This window comes from Etheostoma spectabile, chromosome 8, assembly GCF_008692095.1.
Source record: "Etheostoma spectabile isolate EspeVRDwgs_2016 chromosome 8, UIUC_Espe_1.0, whole genome shotgun sequence".
Classification (NCBI taxonomy): Eukaryota; Metazoa; Chordata; class Actinopteri; order Perciformes; family Percidae; genus Etheostoma; species Etheostoma spectabile.
In genome coordinates, this window is record NC_045740.1 from 33,827 (window position 1) to 52,276 (window position 18,450).

General features: G+C 40.7%; 1 protein-coding gene and 1 long non-coding RNA gene across 3 annotated transcripts in view; one reads left to right on the forward strand and one right to left on the reverse strand.

Moving 5' to 3' along the window:
* herc4 (HECT and RLD domain containing E3 ubiquitin protein ligase 4) overlaps positions 1–18,450 on the reverse strand; it is a 45,937-nt gene that overhangs the window by 5,319 nt on the left and 22,168 nt on the right. The gene's annotated exons all lie outside the window — the stretch shown is intronic.
* The window catches only part of LOC116694006 (uncharacterized), a 26,298-nt gene that overhangs the window by 2,002 nt on the left and 5,846 nt on the right, over positions 1–18,450 (forward strand). Inside the window, exon 2 of the long non-coding RNA XR_004333050.1 lies at positions 3,520–3,522. This is a non-coding gene — a long non-coding RNA (uncharacterized LOC116694006). The remainder of the gene's footprint in view (positions 1–3,519; positions 3,523–18,450) is intronic.

Sequence of the window (18,450 nt, forward strand, 5' to 3'; positions counted from 1 at the left end):
GCTCAAATGGAATTAGACCATATTAATTTGATTTTTGAACTGTGCGTTTCCTACTGTGATATGTTAAGGTCCCTGGCATGGACATTTCACTTTGTGAGGTTTTTTAACAATATATGAGTTCCCCCAGCCTGCCTATGGCCCCCCCAGGGGCTAGAAATGGGGACAGGTGTAAACCGACCCCTGGGTCTCCTGCAGCCTTTGAGAAAAAGCTCAGCTGGGCCGATCTGAATGTCCCCCCCCCCCCCCCCCTTTCTCTGCTTCGCCCGCCCAGAGAATTTGGCCCACCCATAGAGAGAGACATCATGGCTCTCAATGCAAGTTTTATGCAAAGTGGCAGTTAGTCCCCTGCTATTTTTTTATCCATATCTAAGATATATTACTCATGTTCTGCCAAAGACAGTACTTCCTGGAAAAACCATTTCATGTGAATCGGTCTTAACCTCTGCAGAAATAAGACGTGAACATGTCATTGCAATGTGTTTTGATTTATGACATGATTAGAAGGCAGTTGTCCAAGGGAATATGAAGATGTCTTTATGTTGGCAGCTGATTGAGAACACGTGTATCATACATCTTGTAACATGGCATGGTGGCATCAAATCATGCTTCGTTTACTCTGTGATAGCCAAGCCTACAAAAGGCCTGTGTTCCCCCCAACCACCTTCTCTAGCACCACCTCAGGTTTATACACGCCTAATGTTCACCAGAACGGTGAGTCAACAGTCAAACAACAGATTTAATATTCCATTTTATTAGCTAATGACATTAAAGGAGCAAAATGATGGCCGTGGCAGTGTCTTGGGTGCTAGGCTATACTGTAAAGATCAGTTCAAGTGTGTTTTTTTTCATTGAAACTGAGAACTACTAACTAGCTACCTAACTGTTAAGCTCTCAACGTGAATGAAACTGTCAACCGGTCACATGCTCAGCGCGGTGTTATGCAAGAATGACTAGGACATAGAATGAGAAACAGTGGGCCTTGTTCCGGTGCTTGCAAACATTTGAAAGCTTGTGCTGAATTACACTAATCTTTAAAGATCCCCCGCTGCCCGAAGTACCTCAAGCTTGAAGAAGAAAACCACCTTAAAAAACAGTTTTTGCCAGTGTTTTAATTACTTGGTGGTTTGTCCGGATCAGTGCAGCTTCATTAGAATGACTTCAACCTGAGCAGAGGGTACCATGTTGCAGCATTCAGCTGTATGCCTCGTTGTAAGAGTCTCGCTGTAAGAATGGAGAGAAGCTACCACCAGGAATCTTTGTTTATGGAGGACCTTGGAAGTACTCACTTTTTGAATTTGGTAGGTCCATACCCACATCGTCTTAATAACTGCAGTAATAACATGGTGTACAATAAACTATATTGCAGATTGAGAAAAGGACATGGAAAATGTGGATAATGGTAATGTGGCTTGTAAATTTCAGTTATTAACAATGTCTTCTTTGGACTGGCGGCACTGAGATCTAAACAGGGGAAAAGTCCAAGAGGCTCTGAACAGATGTAAAGACTACTATTCTCTGTCTTGCCTTCCCCGTGGGCATGGTGAGAAACAAACGTTTAAAAATCTTACTTTTGAAATCATAAACTAGAATGGTCTACACATTAACTCCATGTCTATGCATTCCATTTAGTTTGTTGTTCTACTTTGCGACCCTTTGCTATGACAGAGAATTGTCTACCCCACAACTATTGACACTTCTTCCCCCCCTGGATAAACCATGCCATGGTTGTAAATCTGCTTTTTTTTTTTAACTACCGTATGTCAAATTGAATGATCTTGATTCTCTGCCATAAACACCTCACTTAATGAGTTTTCCTCACTGTCTCTCTAGCCAACGTTTGTCCTTCCTACTAATGGAGAAGTGGCTGGTCAGCCTCACATCTACCCACGACTAACATGCACTGGCAGCATTAGGAGGTGTGGGCTTGTCTACTATTTTGGTAAGTGTAACGTAAGTGTAAGTATTTAAAACAATGAATTCTTCTTGATTATAACACGCATTTGAAGCTGAGCGAATCTTTCATAAAGCCTGCTGAGACTAAAAGCATAGCGTTACTACTGTAATGTTCTCTTCAAACTAGTCCAGACTAGTTAGTGCAGCAGTGGTGTGTCCTTTCACATGCACACAGCTAAAGTAACGCTTCCTTTGAACTAAAATAGTTGGCTACATTCCTTAATGCTAGCTACAGATGGGCATGTGTCTTATGGTACAGGACTTAGTTCCACTGTACGTGTGGATGAGATTCTTTATTCTTTTTAGTGTTTCCTGCCAATTTTTGCAATCACAGTCCTCAGTGTATGGGGGAAACTATGTGCAGTGACTAGCAAGATGTTGTGAAGATACAGTTTCTTCTCTCTTCTGAACATGTTTGCAGGATATATGGGTTGTACGTGTCAGTGGAATTTGGGTGTATCCCCTTCTGGCCACTTCAGCACTGCTGGCCTGATAGGCTCTTCTTTTTTAATGTCGGTGGTGACATTGCTCTTCGTGAAGGAGACAAGTCACAGCCATGTGGAGTAAGATCTTAAGATTACCACTGGAGAAAACTAGTACCGATGTTTATGTCTGTCTAATCTCGTCTCTCTTTTGTCCCTTATGTAGGACATGAAAAAATGAAAACAAAAGCAAAGTAATTCTGCCTCTCAGCCACTTCAAAATGGTCAAACAGTGGTCACAAAAAAACAGTAAGGGCAGTTTGAAAGCAGATGTATACATTCCCCTCTTTCAAATTCAAAAGTCAAATTACATAGGCAATAAAAGGCACCATTGCTCACATAAATATGTTTTGCTGCTACAGCATTTGTTGGTCTTCTAGAACGCAATGCGTATGAACATAGCTTTTGATAGCTAAAGTTAGCTAAAGTAGCAACCAAATAGCCGTATAACGCACATTACTGAGTCACTCCAAGTGACGTATCGTATATACCATACATACCAGTGATTGTGTTTCTGTTGGTGCGACTGTAAGCATTTAGCTAAATGCTAAAACTCCTGTAAGCTAGGAGTAAACTACTTTCACATTCAGCTAAAATCTAGCTGTAGCATATTCCTTTCTGTCCATTTTAGCCGCAGTAGCTGCTGTGAAGCCAATGTTTACAAAGTTTCACTTCAAAGGTGTAATCTGTGCTGAAACTGTATACAAAGCTACATTGTGAACACTTATAATCCCAAGAGTTGACGTTGAATAAGCAAATTCAGCAAAGCAAACATAATTAAGCGAGTAGCACTGGCGCTGATCCACCATCCATATATATCTGCCTGTTAAGCAGACATTGAGTTGCCTCTGAGCAAAGAGGAGGTTACCAATGTCGTGTTTGACCTGAATAAGTGCTATTTTTCCATGAATCATGGAACATTGGAGGGGCTGCCAGGTATGACTTGACTTTGGAATCCAAAAGCAATGCTGAAGAGCTGGATTGATGCACATCGAAATCCATAGTGTGTGCGATCCATTCATTTTGTAGGCCTTGTTGCTCTCTTCAGCCCCATGCAAGTCTCTGTGACCTTTAAGTGGTGGAGATAGTTTGGATCTGCATCCACATCACGATGAAAGGATCTTGGCCAATAAATGCACGTCTTCTTCACTCAGTCCTCTTCAAGAGGTGAACGTAAAATACGTATATCATCTCAATTATCATAAATAATGACGGCATTTAACTTTGGATAGTTACTCACCTTCATGCTGTTGGCAGATGATTAGTACTGTAGTTTTAGGATAAATTCCCTGTAAAAGCAAAAAAGTCATTCTGTGAATCCATTTTATTTCCTCCTTCCTTACATTGGAGTTATCCTATTCTTTCCAAATTACATTTCAAATACAAAAACGCAAGAGAACCACTGTAAGGGTTGCTCACCTCTGAGTCCTGTGGAAAAGCACATATGATGAAGAGAAGGCCAGCAACGGATCTGAGCATTTTAAAGAAACAACACCAGTCAAATTACATAGACACAGAGCTCATCACACATAGTGTCATAAAAAAAATATAAAGAGTTTTACTTACTCCGAAGTGCAACAGTTTTCTCTTGGTTTGCTTTGCGCGCTGATTGTAACTTATGAGCAAAGGGTTCCTCCTGCTCTGAGTAAGTCACAATGGAAACCCCAGCAAACCAGCAAAACAAGATACACTAATTTCAAACAAGTACTGTTCCTGTTTGTCTAAAGATCTAAAGTTACTCATGTGACATGCGCTGTTAGAGAAAATGTCCACTAAGATGGGTGTGTTGTGGGAAAGAGGCTATTGGCCTTGCAGTGTTGAGCAGTCGGAAGTTAGAGTCTACTTATCTGTCACTACAAAAGAAATAAAAGGAAGAGTCACGCCTGACCCACGACTTATGATGTCGCATTTGAATGTGCATTTTAGAAACAAAACCACCTGTCACCACCTGTCAATTACAGTTCCATCTACACCTAAAATACTTTGATCTGCGTAGTAATAGATAGTGTTCTTAATAATTTACGATCAACTGTACACCTTTACAGTCTCTTTTGGGGCGGTTGTCACTCATCGTGCAATTAATGTAATTAAGTGAATAACTTGTGAGTACACCTTTATATTGGGACTGTACTTTACTTAGTCTTTTAAGTCATTCTTTGACTCTCCATACATTGGGGTAATTGTACCGGTATTATATTGACTTCTGTAGTTTTGTTTTTATTCAAACTATGATAAGTCTAAAAAGTATTCTTTAAAATACAATACAAGTGTTATAAACAACCAACAACAGTTTAACACTTTAAAGTTAGCTCACCTGAACCTGTACAACAATAACATGCTGCTTATGTGAATACTGAATATAAACAATCAAAAATACTTAATGATATTGGAACATTTAGGGTATATCCCTGAGGTAAAAATAGTTGTATATATAATGATGACATTTAACTTTAATCTAATCTCATTATATTCTAGGTGGGTTTTTTTTAAGTATAGAACTTAACTACACTTTATATATGGAATATATTCTATGGATCTGCAAGTACCAATCCAAATGAGAAGATCCTAGCAATACTGCACTGTTCTTTACAGATCATTCTCATCTCCATTATCATAAATAATGGCCATTATTACTCACCTTCCATGTGTTGGCAGATGATTCAGGATAATGTATGTTTTTAGGAGAAATCCCCATCAAAGCAAAAAGTCATTTCGTGAATCCCATTTATTTCCTCCGTTCCTACATTGGTCACTTCATCTACACCTGTTTCGTCTTTTAAAGTCGAGTTCTATGTCTATTATTTCCAAATTACATTTTAAAACATAATAACGCACAAGAGAAACACTGAAAGCAGGGGTCTTCAAGTTTTCCAGGCCAGGACCCCCAATGATGGCGAGATGGAGCGGCGACCCCCATATATATTTGTATAAAATGTGTTCTATCAAACTGGTCCTATAGTACCATGTGTGCATTGATGACTGAAGACTCTTCTGCCTCCATGTATCTTTTACAGTGTGTGAGTTCATGTTAATGTGTTTAAAGACATTTCATTAGTGGAAAAAAATTGCAGGGGGGGGGGGGATATAAAAAAAAGTCTAATCAACCAAAACTTTCGCGACCTCCATGCAGTACCTCCGGGACCCCCCTAGGGGTCGCGGACCCCCTGTTGAGACCCTGCTGTAAAGGGTGTGTCACCTCTCTGAGCCTTGGAAAAGCACATAGATGAAGAGAAGGCCAGCAAACGATGAGATTTTAAAGAAACACCAGTCAAATTACAAAGATCACAGAGCTCATAGACAAAACTTACTGACCCTGGATAGTTTCTGAAGTTCATGTTGTTCGCATGATTCAAGGAAACGGTCGTTTCAGGATAATCCCTGTCAAAAAAAATAAATCATTTTAGAGAATCACACTTTGTTTCCTACTCCTACTTTGGTCCGTCCTCTGTGCATTGTAGCCTACAATATTTCAGCATTTACTTCATTATATTCTGATTGATTTTTATTGTAAGTTGCTTTTGTTTGTACCCTCAAAGGGGCAAATCATTTTAATCTAGATATTATTTTGGAAGCCAGCAGTGTAGTTGGGCTTTAGTGTAAATAAACACTATCGCGTGTGTGTGTGTGTTTGTGTGTGTGTGTGTGTGTGTGTGTGTGTGGTGGGTGTGGGTGTTTGTGGGTGGTAAAAAGTCCACAAGACTTGGTTGGTTTGAAAAAGGAAAATATGGTCCAAGCAAGAGAAGTCCGATCTTCCGGAGACTCATAATTGGAAGGTGTGCAAAAAAATATAAAATGTTCATATAATGCTGATGTTGTCAATTTTGAATAACTTTTATCTATCTCATGTATTAAAACTTTGCTTTTTAGTATGTGTGAGAGATTTTAACTTTTCTACAACTTGATGCTTTTATGTGTAAATTGTGTGTGTGTGTGTGTGTGCGCGCGCGTGTTTGCGCGTTGAAGACGCATGCGGTGGTCACCATCTAGAACATTTTATGCGTCGCGACTCTTCACGCCTCCATAAGTGAAGAAAGTAAAAGAAGAAAACTTCCGGTAAATGAGTGTGTCAAATAAAGTCAAAACATGTCCCTAAAACCCACATTTAAAAAAAAAAAAAGTGTTACAGATAACCCGATAGTACTCTCAGTATCTAATGAAACTGAAAGCACAGTTTGTACGAACGCCAAGTTGCCAGTGTAAGTACGCCAAGTACACAGTATTGTATGCCAAGTACAAAAACGAGTTATTAAGAAAAACCGGAAATTCAGAGTCTAGTGGAGCTAACTGAGTTTCTGACCGCAGCACCGTACAGCGGTGTGGACAGGCCTCGGAGGTGGAGGGTTTGGGTAGAAATTAAAAATATCTAATATATTAATTGGCCTTAAATATACATACTGAAAGTGTGCTGGTATGTGTGTTTTTAACGTGACAAGCATGTGAGGGAAACCCTGTAAGACAAAATCATTGTCAGATTCGAGGGTTGTGTAAGATGCATGGCTTTAACGTTATACAAGACTTACCGTTAACATTACACTTGATTGTAACTTGTTGATGCTTTCACAAGACGTAAAGGAGTTACGTTTACATAACTTTAAGTGCTATTTAGCTATGCAGTGAACGTTTAGGTGAACTGTTACCTATGTTACGCTAACGTTGCTCGCTTACTCAGCACTGTTGGGAAACGCTGGAAACGTGTGACCACGTGTCGAACGCTTTACTAAAATACGTCTTAAGCGTTAACCGTCATTCTAAACGTAACACTTATAACCTTATTTAGGCCAAATGACTTGGTCAGTTGCATCAGTCGACTGATCGCCTCGCTTGTAATCTTCGTGGTAAACGACCGTCAGATGCATGCTAGCTGTCTTTACACGGTTTCTCAGAAAAAACCAGAACAATACTTCCGCTTGTATATTAAAAACTTTCTTTCAAATCCCGAAAGATATGGCAGTTATTTTTTATGAAAACGGTCAATACCTTAAACTCTTATTTGTGGGTAATAGTGTACGGCAAATATGAATAATACATATTTAAAACGCGCGTTATTCGGAATCCAAACGCCCCAAACGGAAGTCGTGTTATACGGATTAGCTAACTTGACGTCATGTAACCGTTGATTTAACTGTAGCTTACTGGTATCTGTTACGATATAGGTCAGCTAACCTACGAGTTCACTGTATTTGTAGCTACGTTAATCCCAAATTATTATAAGATAGCGATAATATTATTTAGCCATAACGTTATTTTGGCTACCTTGCTAGTTGATACCAGCTGAACTTGTATTTTGCAACACCTAAAGTATGCTATGTGAATTTGCTCTGCCGTAGGGTAATTAGCCGAGGGTCTCTCCGTTCCCCAGGAGGGCCAGAGGGAGGTTACGATGCTGTGTGGGTAATGTCCTACGGACCGTAGGCTTGGGTGGGATGATGAAGAGATTGTGGTTGAGCCCGAAAATGTGATTTCTTTCAGGAAGCAAGTGTGCAATGTGGGGTGTGGCCACAGACACCACCGCTCCTGCTGGGGACGGGACAGTATACACCGTGCTGCAATGACCTGGGCAGCTGGGACACGAGAAGTCCGAAAGAACCAGGTTGGTTTATTAGTTACTTTATGATAATATTGGCGAAATCACAATCAAATTCTCTTTGTTTCATAGAACAGTTGTGGCCCTGGATGCACAGACATACTGGCAGTGTGTGTGGAGAGGCCATACGCTTCGCCCTGAATGACAAAGGGGGTTTTCTCATGGGGCCAGGGCTCAGATGCCAGTTGGCCTATAACTTGAAGATTGTGTTCGTGTGCCTAGGTAAGTTCAGAACTAATGTGTCTATATTACTGATATGCCTGAAAAGGTTTTGGCTTGTTTGCACAACACGCTATTTGGTCACTCTTTGTGTTTAAGACACAAAATTGTGAACAATTAAAACCATTGGCCAATTGGCTGGCATCGATTAATATTAGGGTAATCGCATGAGACCATAGTTAACTACGAGCAGTTGTCAAATTAGTCACACTCTTTTTTAATCTGTTCTAAATGTAAGTTGAAAGAGATATTTTCAAGTTTTAATGCTCTGGCGAGCAGGGAGTATGTTTGTTTTATGCAAATTATTGGAAAATCCAAAACAATAACAACAACAGTCTAGAATATTCTCAAGAATAACCTCAAAGTACTGTAGGCTAAAAAATATGCTGAAAGCATATATGGCAAAACAAGCAACAACAAATGGCATATGACCTGCATGGAAATTACTGGTTAATAATTACACAATGTAGAGTCACTAACTTGTAAAGGTTCAATAAACATCAACAGAATATGTACAAGTACATGCATACATCTGACCAAGCGTCTCTGTGTCAACTATCAAGCGCGAGGGGGGTTCTCTGCATCAGCCGGTGTATTTATAGTGTGTACCAAGTATATTATATATATACTGATACACACTGGCCAGATGAGTGTATTCAAACATGTTCATATATTTAAAAATAAAAACACAAAACTCTTTCTTTTCAGAAACATCAAGAGTTTGTCGGATGTACACATGTTCAGGTAGGTGTGGGGTATTGGCACTCCATGCACTTCAAGAGGGAGCATGGTTGGACCCACATAAAGTACATATTCCCATGACATGGTGCTTTTTGGATGCTTTTATTAGACCTTATCCCTATACTGTATCTGAGTCTTTATAGACCTAGTGGCCCCTAATACTGTTCTGAAGTCTTTTATATAGACCTTAGTGGTCCCCTAATACTGTATCTGAAGTCTCTTTTATATAGACCTTAGTGGTCCCCTAATACTGTATCTGAAGTCTCTTTATATAGACCTAGTGGTCCCCTAATACTGTATTGAGTCTCTTAATAAGCCTTAGTGGGTCTCGATACTGTATCTGAAGCTCTTTCCCAAATTCAGCCTTGGTGCAGAATCACAGCACCAGAGCCAGTCCCACAATGAGCTTTTTACCCCCAAATTCCACCAGATGCGGAACGTGTGCAGATCCGCTCCAAAACGACGCGGTGTTGTGTAGGTTTCTGTTAAAGTCAATGTGTGGTACTTCTACTGACTGCGGAACGGCTGCGTCCCAGCTCCGGCAGTATTTCCCTGCACTACACTCGAAACACAGCACAGAGTTGTCTTCCCTCTACTCCTCTGGATGGAAACAAACTGTTGTTGGTTTGTGGTTCTATCTACGTAATTCGCAATATACTGTGGGTCCTCGAGACTTCAGCTGTCAGGCATGGCCGCGCAGCCGTTCCGGGCCAAATCTCTGGGCGGGCAAAGCAGAGAAAGGGGAGGCAAACCTTGCCTTATGACTCATAAAGGGCAAGATTCCGATTGGCCCGTCTGAGTTTCATTTTCTCAAAGGCAGAGCAGGATCCCCAGGCTCGGTTTACACCTATCGCCATTTCTAGCCACTGGGGGACCATGGAAGGCTGGGGGAACGCATATCTGTTAAAACACCTCAGTCAAAATGTTCATGCCATTGGACCTTTAAGACAATATATTTTCAACAGGGGGCAAGTCTTCGTGGGGCCAGAATCGATATGGACAACTTGGGCTAGGAATAAACGGACAGAGCATTTCCACCGCCAAATCATCAGTCTTGCAGGCATTCCTTCGCCCAGATATCAGCAGGTGGCGCTCACAGCTTTGCCCCACTCTCTCAGGAGCCGTGTTTGGTTGGGGCGCAACAAGTTTGGTCAGCGGGTCTCAATGACAGCATCGGTGGGGGATCAACACCCTAAAAATACTACTACTACTACTAAATTTGGAGCATTCAAGCTCTCAACTCAGACTAATTGTCCAAAGGTCTTTTTCAGATCGGTCTTTCCCTGCCCTGCTGAAGTCTTCAGATCTCAGAGAGTGATTACATCTCTGTGGAGAGGACACACAGCAGCACTGACCAAGTTAAGTTGTATCTCTTTTGGTTATTTGATAATCCTGCAGCGTTGTGTGGAGGACCTTGATTTGAATCAAACTGGTTTGGATTAATGGTGGCAATATTATTTTTTTGACAGCCTTGGCCTGATTTTTTCAAATATATATTTTTTTATAGTTATGACCATCATTCCTCATTATACAAATTATATTTGGCCATCTTAATTGCTGAGATATGTAATAGTATAGCCTTACAATGTCTACAGAGTCTCAGGGCTTTGTACAGTCACCTTTCAGGGTAATTGGACACATTTTAAACAGTCCAGTGTCAATGATATATCTAAACCACTCATTTGAAAATGGAGATTGCCAAAAACAAATCATGATGAATGTCAATTCGTTACATGTTAACTTGTATGGCAATTCTGCTAAGTGCAAGCGCAGTTGGTCAAGTGTGGAATCAGGAGTAGTTCGTTAATATCTCACATTCTTTAAAAATCGGATTATAATTTAACATCTAATTCATCTTCTCTTACCCCAAATCTCATCAATTAAGCAAGTAGTAATGCTGTGCTAGGTAATATGAGCGGGGACAGGATTAAAAAGTAAATTAGTTTCAGTCACCAGACAAACACTGCCACAATTTGGCTATGGGTAGCTAACAAAAAAACTGAAATGTTGTCAGTAAGCAGCTGGTGAATGTTAAAATCTCCACGGCTGGGATGAAGAGGTCACTTCCTGTCTAGTAAGTTTCTGTTTCAGTTAGGCTGAGTTGGAAGGAGGACCCATCCCGTGACAGTATGAGTTGTTGTTGTTGTTTTTGTGGATATTTCAAACAAACCATACACTGAGACAATAGAACGCGTCCGATCCAAAAAGACAGAGAGAGAAAGCTGGGAGGAAGGGAAACAAACCAAACACGTGCAGAAAAGACACACAAACAAACCACACACAGACAGACAGACACAAGACAAGGGACCAATACATGACAGTTGAGGCCCAGACCTCAATGAGTCAGCGACGTTGCGGCAAGCGTCCAGGCTCTTTCCCGGCGCTCCATGGATGGCGCGTCGTCGAAAGGTCCATGACACAAGATCTGAAAAGGAAAGTGTCCATGCAAGTCAGACAGGGCATGTGTGTCAGAATAACGGGTGTTGCTAATTTTACAGGAAGAGGTGTGTTTACATGGAGGGGAGGATACGGACAACTTGGACATAACTCTGCAAACCATGAAATCAACCCTAGGAAAGTGTTTGAGCTCATGGGAAACGTAGTCACCACAGATTGCTTGCGGAAGGTTATATATTTGTGTATTTGTACACATTTTATTTCAAACATTGGATACATGTTGTGTGTTGCACACCGCGCATGCTGTAATAGTAAATAGTCAGTGTAAATGGGTATTGAAGGACTAATCATTTTCTTAAATGATATAAGGCAGCACACGATTGCCTTCACACCCTCCGTGAGAAGATGGACTCATTGGGCTCGGTGGTAACGGACAGCTTGGAAATCGCTCACTGCAACAGAAAAAGCCCGCCCCCGTCAAAGGCCCCTGGGTTTCCTGAATCTCCAACAGATACAGGTGAGCACTGTCAAATAAAGCTGCATAGAGTATTTTCTGTGGACTAGAGGCAGGACAGAACAAAGAAACTCCCACCAACAAATAATTATATAATAACCAGCTTATTAAGGTTTAGGGCGATTTTGTTCAATTCTACTGTCTGTCAATTTGATTCATTTTTTTTTTTTTTTAGAGTTCTTTTAATTGAGCTCTCTAGCAGATAATGTATTGTGTAAGCAACCATGTCGGCTCCAGTCATTACTGAGGCTGTGAGACACCATGCCCACTGGTGGTGAACCTAAAACAATAAGATGAAAAGATGCAAAAAAAGCTACAGGGTTGTGTGGTAGTATATCATGTTAATATTAAAAAAATAGGATCTGAAAGTTGACACGTTGTACTCTACTCTATATATGCAAAGGTCATCCAACCTCTTTCTTTCCTAGAATTTATTATTTCTTGCCATCATTGCATAACATTGCAGACATCGGAGGGGGCATTTTTTAAGAGGATTTATGCCGGAGGAGACCAAAGCTTTGCTCACTATTGCACTGCCAAGTAAGTTGTCTTATAAAAGGCTTTTGTGTTGGTACACATCATTACACATAAACATCATTTTGTTATATATTATATATATATATATTATATATATATACTATAAAAGATTATATCTCTTAACATGCAATACATGATTTTTCAGCCCCTGATCACCAGATGCTGCAAGCTTTATAAATGTTTGTCTGGTTTTTAATCATGTAGCCATGTATAAAGGAGCTGATTTAGTGGATTCAAGTAGTGCTTCAGTTTTTTGTTTGAACATCGCGACCTGACATTTCTCAAGATGCAACGTCATTGAAGTAAATACCACTTAGATTTTGCACAATTGAAACTTTTTGCCTTGCGATTTTGAGATTGCCTCCATCACTTTATTTCATACAAGTTTCAAGATTTGTTTTATTTGTTTAACTTTTTTGTAGAAACTCCAGGACTAAATGAGTGAGGATACAAGATCCCTACAGAAAGATCTGCACACTTGAATGAGGTATTATACAAAAGGGTGCAAACCACTCACCAGGAAGACTGCCACAAGAAATCTCCAAGTAAAGGGACTCATGTTATTGGGTACACGTTGCTTCAAGTTCATTGTCCAGTACATTGTGGATGTAGTTTCTTCAATATGTTATCAGTTTTACATTAACAAACAAAGAACCAGACAGCTCAGATCTTGCCAATTACAAGTTCCGAGTAATAATTGTACATGTTACATCCACACACATTAGAATCATATCACTGCGTCATATTGCATTAGAGTCAGTCAAGGACAAACATTGACTTATTTGTAAAGGAAGGTGCGGACGCCCTTTCTGCGGGAGATCAACAAGATCACTAGAAGGTAATCGAGAAGGGGTTGCCATATATTATATAAAAAATAATTTACCTTAAATGGCGCTAAGAGTTCCGCAGGAAAAAACCTGAAATGTTTCTCCGTACCATTTGCGTAATCAAGGGTAGCTCTCCTAATCCAGTGGAACGAAAGGAGACTTTTTTTATTACAGTTAGACAAGTTGTCACGATTCTGTAAGTTCTGTATACGATACAAAGACAACTTTATTGTCAGTTCACACAAAAGTCATTTTGTATTGCCAGCAGCTCCGCTAAAAAAAGCAGAAATAAAAAGACAAATGCACCAGAGCTAGACAACAATTGCACATATAGCACAAAGATGAAGACAAATCAACAGCCAGGGCAAAGAAACGCGTTATGAATCCTCAGGTCCAGATCTTAACTGGCAGCAAACAGATTTTGGTTCAGCAAGGGTAGGACATGTATTAGTTCTTAAGCCCGTTGTAATTAAACAAAGGGACTCTAATCGCCTGTGGAAGGCAGAAGTGGGTATTCAATTTAAAACCTGAAGAATCAGAAGAGTGCTGTTAGCAAGTCTGATCATGCTTTCTTGTGGATTGTTTGGAAGGACTGTGCAATAGGTTGCTAATTTTAGTTAGTATATTTAGTTTTTGTTTGCAGATAGGCTTGAAGAGGACAACAGACACCAGAATCACTGAGGTATGAAATAGAAAAGAATCTGGCCGCTGGTTCCAACGAGCAAGCGTACTGAGGAAGTACTGCTGCTGTATCTCTTTGCAAATGTGCTTATGGAGTTTCTGTGAAAAATCAGCATACTAATGACTTGCTTGATGATTCTTTAGTGAGATTGACCTCGTGTTTCCTCAGCAAGCTGCCTCAACGGATCCTTTCTGTCAATGAGGTAATCACATTTTATAATTACCATTTTCTTGACCGTCTGCTTTAAAAGTCTTCATTATTATCAAATCCAATGCATTTTCTACTCATTGATCTTCTTATTCACACACTGTTTGCATCTGATATATATCTGAATAGAGAAATCCTTCCACATTAGTTAACCTACAAGTACAGACCTGCTACAGGTGGGGGTTTATGTCACAGTCAGTGTGTATGGTCGAGACAGAGAGGCACTAGTTACCAGTTGCCTTTACAGCCTTATATTAACAGTCTGTTTCTTTCCACAGTCATCCAGATCACTACAGTACCAGCAGTAAATGTCAGGGGGGATAGACCAGGCACGCCTCCTGTGTCACAGAGTGGTCCAAGAAGATCACCCTGAGGTCGCTCAGCAGGTCAGCGGTCTCAAGCAAATCCATTATTCACGTTGCTGTTTCCCACTAGTTACTACAGAAAATGGATATAGTTCTATATGCTACATATTTGCTGTAATGTACATAGCCGTCCTCATGCACAATAACTGGGTTTGAGTTTCTAGAAACCATTTTTCACACTATTATCCACAGCTGCCTGATCTTGTGCGCTGTTTTCTTTTGTAAGTTGCTCATATCATTTGATTAGTTGCCTGGGAACAGTTGGATTAATTGAGATTAGTACATATTTAAACTGTCAGTGGCGGTGCACAGAAAGCTCTGCCCCAACATACAGTATGTACCCCCCCTTCCCCTTGTACATCAATTGCATACTGCTGAATCAATAAGTAAACATATACTGTATGGGTTAATAGGGTTATAACATTTAGATCTAAGTCTCGCACAATCTGGACCTGAGCATATTCCAGCCCTCTTCATAATGTAATGACTGCATAATACGTTCACTATGAGGATTTACGACATTATAGAACATTAGATAATACATTAAAGGCACAATACGTATACTCATATATTATACAAAAAAGTAAATGCCCCAGTATTCATGTGTTAATATAAAGTATGCTTATTGCATTTTTTTATTGAACTTAACTTATTGCAATAAGTTCCTTTTATGTTGACAGCAAAAATTCAGCCTAAACTTTAACCAGGCATTTCTTTGAAAGCCTTACCCATGCTGGGGCCCTGGGTACTCAGTGGGTACTACCCTCTGCCTTCTTAACACAGGTTTATGAAACTAGCATTGATTCAGGAGATGCATCTATTAGGGATTATAACATATTTCTTCTGTCCCCATCAGATTGCTGCCAGTCTGGAGAAGACCATAATTCCCAGGACTAAGCAACTTCCCCTCCAGACATTGAAGCCTGAGACTCTACCTCACTCTCCCAGAAGGCCCTCTCTTCAGTGACCGAAATAATTACGTGACCATCGCTATCCCGTTTGCCAAATCAATCCTCAGTCTGAAAGAGACTCCATGAGTGGTTAGGTAGGATGAATTATGTGGGTTTTTTTATTACCAAGACGATCCAACAATTCTTTGAAAAGTCTGCTTTTCATCATTCTTTCTTCTCACGAAATGTTCGGTCTTGTATTTGCATCAGGAAACTGGTGGTCTACGTTTGAGCCCCAAGTCTTCCAGGGCTGGTTGAGTTGTACAGGGCGTGGTGGTGTATCTGCTTCAGATGCACAAGATGGGCATCCTTCGGTAGAGCAGAGAATTTCACCTGTTTCTAGACAGCTCTCGACTCCTGGAGATCCTGCACATGTGAGAAATGAACCAAAACAATCTATGGATTGTGTAGAATCCAATCGTGTACAAAACATACAGTACCTGGAAGAACTGTTGATTTACATCCATTGCCTTTGCTTCAGGTGAGTGAGAGAGCAGGACACATCATTCAGTACGATAAATTTACATCCCATGAGTGGAGACCTGATAGACATCAGAAATGACTACATACATGGATCCAGAGGCAGATGTACCCAATGGTGAGTCCCCTGTGATATACCATGGTAACTACATTTGTCTGTTTTAAGGCATTGTAGACACATGTTTATGCCTCTGTATCCTCAGGGTCATGATGGTGTGGTGACTCTGTGCAGGTATCCCTTTGTGTTTGACGCCAAGCGAAGACAACATGCGTCATACTGATGCTGTCTACAGATGCAGGTAAAGAGGAGATGAATTGGTGCTGTCAAACGATTTTCACACCTATAATGGTGTCAATAATTCCTAATCTCCTTGTCATGTTGATAGATGGCAGTGGACCAGGCACGATGCAGAACTTCAGCTCCATGTTCATGCCAGCAGTGGAATCGTCAACCCGTGCCTCATCCTCATCGTCCAGAGGGAAAACATTGTTGGAGACACCATGGAAGTCCTCAGGAAGTCAAGAACGTTGCTACAAGAAACCACTCAAGGTAAAAGCTGCTATAATAATACTTATTTTCCATTAACAAAGGAGCAATGAGCGAAGTGAATGTGAAAGGTGCTCGCAGTGACGAGCCCCATAGATAACAACTCTATTGGTGTCTCTCAGCGTTTTAGCGTCTTACAGCTTGTTGTTTTGGCATTTGGTTCAGTCTCATTGCAGCGGGCAGCTGTTTCCAGCAACAACAACCAAAAAGAAGCTCTAAACCCACTGTACAATACCTGCCAGCACCATCCAGCACAGAGAAAGTTAGCAACTAGTGGTGAGCATGTGGAGCATTAGCGCTTAAGAGACAGATACAGTGCCTTGCGAAAGTATTCGGCCCCGAATTGACATTTCAGTCTTCACATAGATATAAAATTTTATTTTTTTGTGAAGAATCACCAAAAAGTGGGACACAATTGTGAAGTGAAACGAAATCTATTAGGATATTTTAAACTTTTTAGCAAATAAAAAACTGAAAAGTGGTGCGTGCAAAATTATTCGGCCCCTTACTTTCAGTGCAGCAAACTCATCCAGAAGTTCTGCGAGGATCTTGAATGAATCCAAGGTTGTCCTAATGATTGATGGTGATAAATAGATCCACCTGTGTGTGATCAAGTCTCTGGTATAAAATCACTGCTCTGTGATAGTCTAGGTTCTGTTGAAAGAGCAGAGAGCATCATGAAGAAAAAGGAACACACCAGGCAGTCGTAATACTGTTGTGGAGAAGTTTAAAGCCGGATTGGATAAAAAGAGATTTCCCAAACTTAAAAATCCAAGGAGCACTGTGCAAGCAATCATTTTGAAATGGAAGGAGTATCAGACCACTGCAAATTACCAAGACCTGGCCGTCCCTGTAAACTTTAGCTCGACGACGGAGAAGACTGATCAGAATGCAGCCAGAGGCCCATGACACTCTGGATGAACTGCAGAGAACTACAGCTGAGGTGGGAGAGTCTGTATAGGACAACAATCAGTCGTACCTGCACAAATCTGGCCTTCATGGAGAGTGGCAAGAAGAAAGCCATTTCTTTAAAGATATCCATAAAAAGTCTCGTCTAAAGTTTGCCACAAGCCACCGGGGACACACCAAACGGGAAGAAGGTGCTGGTCAGATGAAACCAAAATCAAACTTTTTGGCCACAATGCAAAACGATAGTTTGCGGTAAAAGCAACACAGCTCTCACCCTCAACACACCATCCCCACTGTCAAACACATGGTGGTGGCAGCATCATGGTTGGGCTGATATCTTCAGCGGGACAGGGAAGATGGTTCAAATTGAGGGGAAGATGGATGGAGCCAAATACAGGACATCCTGGATGAAAACCTGTGGAGTCTGCAAAAGACCTGAGATGGGACGGAGATTTATATTCCAGCAAGACATGTCCCAAACATACAGCAAAATCTACAATGGAATGGGTCACAAATAAACGTATCCAGGTGTAGAATGGCCAAGTCAAAGTCCCAGACCTGAACCAATCGAGAATCTGTGGAAGAACTGACATGCTGTCACAAACGCTTCCATCCAACCTCTGAGCGCTCCAGCTGTTTTTGCAAGGAAGAAGGGCAAGATTCAGTCTCTCCATGTGCAAAACTGATAGAGACATACCCAAGTGGACTTGCAGCTGTAATCGTAGCAAAGGTGGGCTAAAAAGTATTAACGCAAGGGGCCGAATAATTTGCACGCACCACTTTTCAGTTTTTATTGCTAAAAAAAGTTAAAAATATCAATAGATTCGTTCACTTCACAATTGTGTCCCACTTGTTGGTGATTCTCACAAAAAAAAATAAAAATTTTTATCTTTATGTTTGAGCTCTGCAATGTGTCAAAAGTGCGTGCAAAATTATTCGGCCCCCTTGCGTTAATACTTTGTAGAGCCACCTTTTGCTACGATTACAGCTGCAAGTCACTTGGGGTATGTCTCTATCAGTTTTGCACATGGAGAGACTGAAATTCTTGCCCATTCT